The sequence below is a fragment of the Hesperophylax consimilis genome, chromosome 7 (assembly GCF_061612785.1).
Source record: "Hesperophylax consimilis isolate HC1 chromosome 7, BYU_Hcon_1.0, whole genome shotgun sequence".
NCBI lineage: Eukaryota > Metazoa > Arthropoda > Insecta > Trichoptera > Limnephilidae > Hesperophylax > Hesperophylax consimilis.
In genome coordinates, this window is record NC_142842.1 from 22,618,367 (window position 1) to 22,626,128 (window position 7,762).

A 7,762-nucleotide genomic window follows, 5' to 3' on the forward strand; every position below is an offset into this window, starting at 1 on the left:
CACGGCCAAAACCATTTCAAGCAATGTTTCTATTCTAAATGATGGTTTTTCACCAGGGTAATAATGAGAGCATCTTTCTTGCTTCCCTCTGGAATGTGGCAATAATTAATTAATGTTCATGATTTATGATTTATTAGTGGTTTACAGAACGACATACACATTACATTGGCTATCGAAGATTTTGTGAAAAAAAAAAACTGTTAATTAGTTTCTCCATTGGCCGCCTGCAAACATAAGTGGGTCAAGCAGTAGCATTGTTGTAGTGCTGTTTGTGTTTGGAACTGATTTAGACAGTATTCTTTACATAAACACAAAAAGTGATTATGTATAAAATAAACAAAATTATGCTTAAAGACAATGACCCAATTTTTTTTAGTAAAGTTGTCAAAGTCCACCCCACACGCAATTAAAAAAAAACCCTTTATTTCGACTTAATTACTAATGGAAACAACTATTCAAGTCGGGGGAGATGTAAACATGTACAAAAGGTTTTTAGATTGTTAGTTTGGGTTATTTTAATAATTTATGCGTGTTTCCTAATCTTCACACATAACTGTGATTGAGACAAAATGGAAGTTTATGCATATATGCTTCTTGTAGTAATTAAATTGAAACCAAGTGCTATTTTTTTTTGCATATTAAGCGTGAGGATAAGAAAACTTTATAGAGAACACTGCACAAGATAACCACACCCTATTGGGTTATGGAGAGGAAGGTTAGGAAGTAGTCAAATGTGACGAAAACCTGGTTACAATGTGAGCTGATATGTTCAGAATCACAATAATCTTTCTTACTCTGGTGCACTCCCTTAGCAACATTGGCATCATCACAATTCAGTCCGGAACTGAAATTTTTATCTAAGAACTATGCTAAAACGTTGGAATTTCAAAAAATTTACTTTTGTGTTTTCATTTGCACTTGCATCATCTAGAATCACCCCCCGAAGTTAGCGTACTCTACCCCCGGACACCCGTATTTAATTTTTGTTTTTGGGATAATTAAATAGATCAATTAAATTTTCCCAGAGACCATCCATACTTTTTAAGTACGTACCTGATTAATCTTTATCAAACAAGGGGTTAAATATAAAGGTTATAGGTAAAATGATCATAAACAAAATGATCGTAATCCAATGATCTTAATCAGATGATCGTAGGCAAATAACTAGCAAATGATTGCAAGCAAATAATACGACCAAATGGTAATTTACGATCAAATGATAATTCCCATGTTTTTACATACGATCTTTCGCATATGATCTTTTTGCTTACGATCATTTGATTACGATCAAAACATCGATTTCCAAAAATAAATTACTTCCTACGCCTGTTGTATGTAAAATACGCAATCTACGGAGCTTTGTGGATATGCTGTTTGCAAAAAATACAAGCATTATTATTTTCACGCTCACAATCTTACCGCAGAAAGCTCCATTATTATTCGTTTATCTGTTACGTGCGTCATTCATGAGAAAGAGGGAGATGTTTAACAGAGTTATGACCGGTACCTACGCTTTTGCCATGCGTATAGATATGTATTCATGTAATATATCAGATCTAAAAGGATCGAAATCAGGTCAAAGTTTATTTAAGGTTTTATTTATTTACGAAGCACTAAATTAAAACGGAGTCCGCCCCTGCTGTATCAGCCGAGATGGATTTGATAGAAGCAATAAATAAATTTTCCCGCCTGCGTCATGGCGGCCATTACCCAACAGAGCCGCCAATGACGGAAAACTGCTGCCAGAAATATTATTCAAACATTATGACAAAATGATATCTTCTGCATGATCTTCATCCTTGACGGCTGTTACAAACTAGAGTATTAGAAAATCATATCCCATTAAGCATGTCTAATAATATGAAACGAAACAATTAGGCTGGTATAAAAAGCGGGAAATCTATAACTATTAACTTACTAATCTTTCATTATAGATTAGGTTCTTACGTATCCCCGAATTCGATTTGAACTGTTTAGCCCAAAGCTGGAATCCCGCCTGATCCATTTCATAGAACGTACCGGTTGACTCTATTACTCATGCTCTATTTAAATTTCAATGGAGTTACCTTTTTTTACTTGACATAAGGGGAACGGTTGCGCGACCTTTTTCGAATAGAATTTAAATTTGGATTTGAGGCCAAAATACTCAACCAAAATGAAAAATATTTTTTTATCAAAGGTGTAGCATAAATCTAGTACGGATATGTACTACTTTATTTAACTGTATTTCAAATTATAAAATATGTGCAAATTAAAGATATCTATTTTTCACGATTTTAGAAAAGCAAGTTTGGCAATTATTTATGATTTTATTGTAATTATTAAAAAATAATATTGCCTTTTTACTAAAAAAATATGAATTATAAAAAAAACTATTTAACAATTGGTTCCGGATAATACGTAACATTTAGAAAATAGATTCCAGATATATGTTACTCGTACGTTCTGCCATATAAACAAAACCCTCAAAAGTGATTCCATATAATGCGTTAGTATATTTAGGAAGCCGTTTTTTTTTTATATCGGCTAGGTACCTACCTACCTAGAAACCATAACATTTAACATAATATTTAGACTGAAATGATTTTTTTGGTCATAATGATTTTAATTAGGGGTAAGGAAAAATTCATAAATGAAAAAGTGTTTCCTCTGACGTCTGCAAACTTTAAATTGGTCATCGTTTAAGAAAATGTAAAGCTATGACAGTTCTGTCAAGCTAACAAATCACTTTCCTCTCTGCGAACTATCCCCGTGTGTGTTTTCAACAACGTAATAAATTATTATCTACCTGGCTATATCCGTGTATTGGACCACCTTCCCCGCGCGATTAATAAAACGAGATTCTTTTTCGCTGTAGAAAGAAGCGAATTATCGTCCGTGTAAACTTTTCCGTGTATACGCTATTAATTTTTTTATCGCGCTTTATAAATAGTTGAAATTTTTCCTGCGCCAAAGGAATATTAATACCGCTGGCCCAGTTCTATTCATGTTATCGGCTTCATACCACACCCAACTAAACTTCCAACTTCCATAGCGATGCTGTAACCCCACGGTGAGCAGTCCAGTGCGGCCAGCGGCCAGCGGACACCTACATGAACTAGGATATTTGGGGAAATATTATTGCACTCAAACCCACAATAATATCCAAGCCAAACATTAATGCATTCACCAATCATCGCTTCCAGCAATGTTGGACTAACCCTATAATTTTCTTTCTTGTTAGGTTTTAACAGAAAATCAATGTACAGAACAAAATTATGCGCAAACTGCATAAAGGATTTGATGAATTAATTTCTAATAATAGGCCCGCTAATTATCTAACCTAATTTGTAATAGAAACATAAAAGTGTCGTCAATCGCTTTGTTTGTTCCTTGTTATATTCATCCAAAACCAATTCTATTCTGTTTTCTGTCAAAAATAGTGTTGTGAGATTCTTCCCTTTGGTTACCTGGCATCCAGTAACTATTTGGGAGGCGGGTTTGGGGTGCCGCCGCCCCGGAAACCCCCTTCACCCCAAATGGTTTGCTAGTTTGGTGACTTAGAAAGGGTCCCAAGTTTTGTGGGGTGAGGTTTTTCCTGCGTTTGCCCACCTGCTGTGTGGTGGGCCGGAGAGACTGATTGAGGGAAACCCTTTGACCTCTCCAACCGGGCTCTCTCGACCCATTGCCTTGAAGTTGTAAAGAATGGACGATGTTGCTGGAAAGCTGTACAGCCTCACCAGTAAGCTCCTAGCGTTCTGACCAGGTGGTGAAACTTCTTCCGCAATCTCAGACAGTGAGATTTGAAATACACGTATTTATTAATTTACTATTTTTTATCGTGTTATACAGAGTAAATATGACATATTATATTGAAAGTGCGTAAGAATAAAAAATCCAGTTAAAAATGTTTACAGGGTGCATTTTAAATAAAATAGATCAAGTAAATTCCTCAAAAAAGTAAAATTCAGTTCATCTTCTCTAACCAAATCCGACTCGCTTTCAACTTTTTTTAAATATTTTTTTATTTTTTATTCCAGATCTTTGCATTTCCCACTAACACTTTCACAATCCTCAATCTATTCCAACTAATTTCTACTCCGTTCCGTGACCAGAGTTTATTGGACTCAACCAAGATGATGGGTAGCACTACCAACTTCCATAATACATGCAATATGTAGGTACATATGTCTACATCGGATGATGGTAGAAATATTTGAATCGTGTAAACTTTCCATGCCAATTTTATAATTTAACATCCGGAACATCTGTTAACAATTCTCGCCTCTCCCTCAGGAATAGCATTCGAGACGAGAATAGACCATTTATTTCAGGACCCATTTTCTATCATTAGACTTCAGTGTGGCAATTTAAAAAAATTATATTCTATATGTATGTGTCTTGTAATGTTTACGTTACAGAAAAACGTAGAATATTCGTCGTCAGAGAATTTGATTTATACTGCAAGATATTTTATTAAATAATAAAAAAATGTGATGGAACGCTTAAGCTAAAACTTACTATATATTTAATAATATTACTTATAATAAAAGAATTGTAAGTTAGAACACGTTAAAAAAATTAACTATGTGGTCTCTTCAAGAAATGAAATTTTGATATTAATTAACTATTTCTGATAGCATTAGGTAGGTAGGTAATGTTACCAATAACTGGTAACATAAATTATTTAAACTGTGAATGGTACAGATTAAGCAATTTTTTCAAACATTCACCATTTTTTTAATAGTTCTATCAACATTGGTATAATTCCATCAATTTATATATATAATTCGACAACTTTTTTAGTAGGTATAATTCTACCAATTCTGCCATTGGGCGCTTTTATAATTCCTACGGCCAATGCACGGCAACGGCACAAACAAGACATAAAATGTACGTTCCTTATCACAATAATGCTGCAGTTCTTTCTTACACACTAAATAATAGAAGTTAGTTGAACATGAGGCAAACAATGTAGGTAGGTATGTCTGCTTGCCCCAAAGGAAAAAATGTAGAAATGAAACTCTGTTTCCGCTGTAAGTGTTCCGAGATTAATTGGTAAAATTCCAACAATTATATCAAAATCGGTAAAAGGTCTGCCTGTTAAAATATTATAATAATTATTGTAAAAATCTACCAATTACTGCAAAAATCTACCCATTATGGTAAACTTCTGCAAAGTGTTGTTAAATCAACCAAATACAGTATTTTTTAACAAAGTATGGTTTCTTTTTTTACCAATTATGGTAATGGTCTGCAAACTGTTGCTTAATTAATTAAGTATGGTGTCTACCAATGTAGGAATAATTCTTCCAATTTTGGTATCATTTAATGTAATGTTGGCATATTATTTCTACAAATGTTTTTATTTGTAAGGGGACCAATTTTTGTACAACTTCAATTGATTTTGGTAAAAACGTACGTAAATAATATATTGGATTAATATAGGTTAAAGGATTATCTAAACACAGCAATTATTGTATGCGTAAATTATTATACTCATTTTTAAATAATACCTGCTTTTAGTGCGAAAGAAAAAATATATCCATTGTTTTTGGTGCCTAATGAAAGAATTCTGGATGAATAATGGGCTACACTTAGCCGAAATTTCCGCCTACCATTTTTTAAAACATCAGACTTCAAGAGAAAATTTGATTTTCCCCCAAATTTTATATATTTTTCAACAGTTATTACACGGGAAAATTAATTTTCCTCAGGGCCTATATCATCTTTGGGGGTGCTATGAGGAGGGTCTTTTCAGAAGGGAGAGGAAATTCAGGGAAGGAAATCGTTATGAATTTGGGTGGGTAGGAATTTGGTGGTCGGTGGGTCCAGGCGTAACGGACGTGTGAATCCATCCCTCTCACTGCGGTGCAAGGCGATTGGGTCGAAAGAGCCCTGCTGGAGAGGTAAAATAATCTCCCTCGATCGGTCTCACCCGTTCAGGACTGCCACGCCGTAAGTGGGAAGACCTGGAAAAACCTCACCCCATGAACCCAGCACCCCTGCTAGGTCACCAAACGTAGTGACCTTTAACAGAAGTGTTGGTTATCCAATAAACGGTTCCCGGAGCGGCGATACCCATACCCGCCCCCCAAATTGCATTTATTTTATTTTATATTATAGAAACAAATAGTACATGATTTACAGAGTTGAAATAATATACAGGAATAAGATACTTCATGTTGTGTACCTATGATATGTTTCCTTGTAATGTCTGCTAAGTGGTATGTTTATTCGTTAATTACCAGGTGACTTGTGTAGTTTATAGGTGTGTGTGTGTGACGTGTGTAATGTATGTGTGAGTGTTTTTGTGTCTGTCTGTATGTATGTGCATTGAATAGTTTAAATTATTGACATGATGCCACGTTTGAATTTGGGCAGTGAATCCGAAAAAATGTCAATGTCAGAGTTAAGACAAATATTATTTAGAGTATGAAGAGCTCGGTTAATTGTCGAATTAAATGCTGCATGTTGTAAATTGTTGAATTGTGTCAATACATATATAATTATATTGTTAAATTCAGATATTCATATTGAGATTCCAGAGATCCCCTTGTATTTATTCTACATATGTATTCGTTATTTTTTCATCACCCCATGTTGAAAGTTCCGAGCGGCAGCTTACGGTGAAAACCGTCTATCCCGGAACACGACTATAAACGTTTCCCTAGACTTATCTTTAATGTGAGCACATTAATGTCAGTTGTCAAAGGCGTATTTCAAATAACACTCTTGGCACCGGAAAGCAATAACTCGCTCGGAGAGCTTTATAGACTAATTTTTTCCACGCCCCATACTCGCAGGTTCTATAAAAAAGCTATCAATCTATGTTTAATTAGAAAGAAATGCCGCTGTCGAATGCAAGGCAGAAGACATTGCTTTGTTTTATGTGTTTATAATTATGTTTGTTTTTCTCCTTCGCTAATTAGGTAGGTAATAATAATAAATCAATTAAAGAAAACACACACACAATAGAAACATCAATCCTGAATTCGTTCAGACGGAATGCAATAAGAATTCACCGGATGAATTAAGTTTTAGACATACTTTTTTAAACTTTGTCAATTTCACTTACCTTGTTTTGTTTGTTTTTGAATATTTATTTTGATGTATGCAAATATTTATTTAGATGTATACTGTATACTGGTATGTATACACCCGACCATCATTTTATTGAATTATTACGGGGGTTGAATAAAATTTGCTTCCGTTGATTATCATGATTTTCTTGACTTATTAATAAAATATCTGCTTGCTCCCGTTGATTATCATGGTTTTGAGCGGCAGAATCTTCAATGAAACCGAATGACAAATTAAAATAGGTATCACCTATAATATCATTCATGAGGTACATAATATGAAACCTAACGAATTAATTATTTAGTCTGGAGAGGACGGTTTAGGAAGACCCTTTGACATCTCCATCCGGATTGTCTTGACCCATCACCTCGCATGCAGTGGGAGGGGTGGGTTCATTTGTCCGTCACTCCCAGACACACTGACCCACAGATTACTACCAACCCGTCAAACGTTTTTCCTTCCCAGAACTTCCACTCGATCATCTCCTTTAGAAGACCCTCTATACAGCATTCCAAAAGATGACGTAGATCCTGAGGTAAATTATTTTACTCGGGGCCTCCTGTGTGAAGTTAATGTAAAAAAATCAATTCTGGTTTCGTTGTGACCTAATAACATTATTCAACTTCAGGCTTACGAAGTTATTATTATTAGATTGGTAAAAGACAAAATCCACTGGCTCAGGGCAGTTGGGATTCTCGTG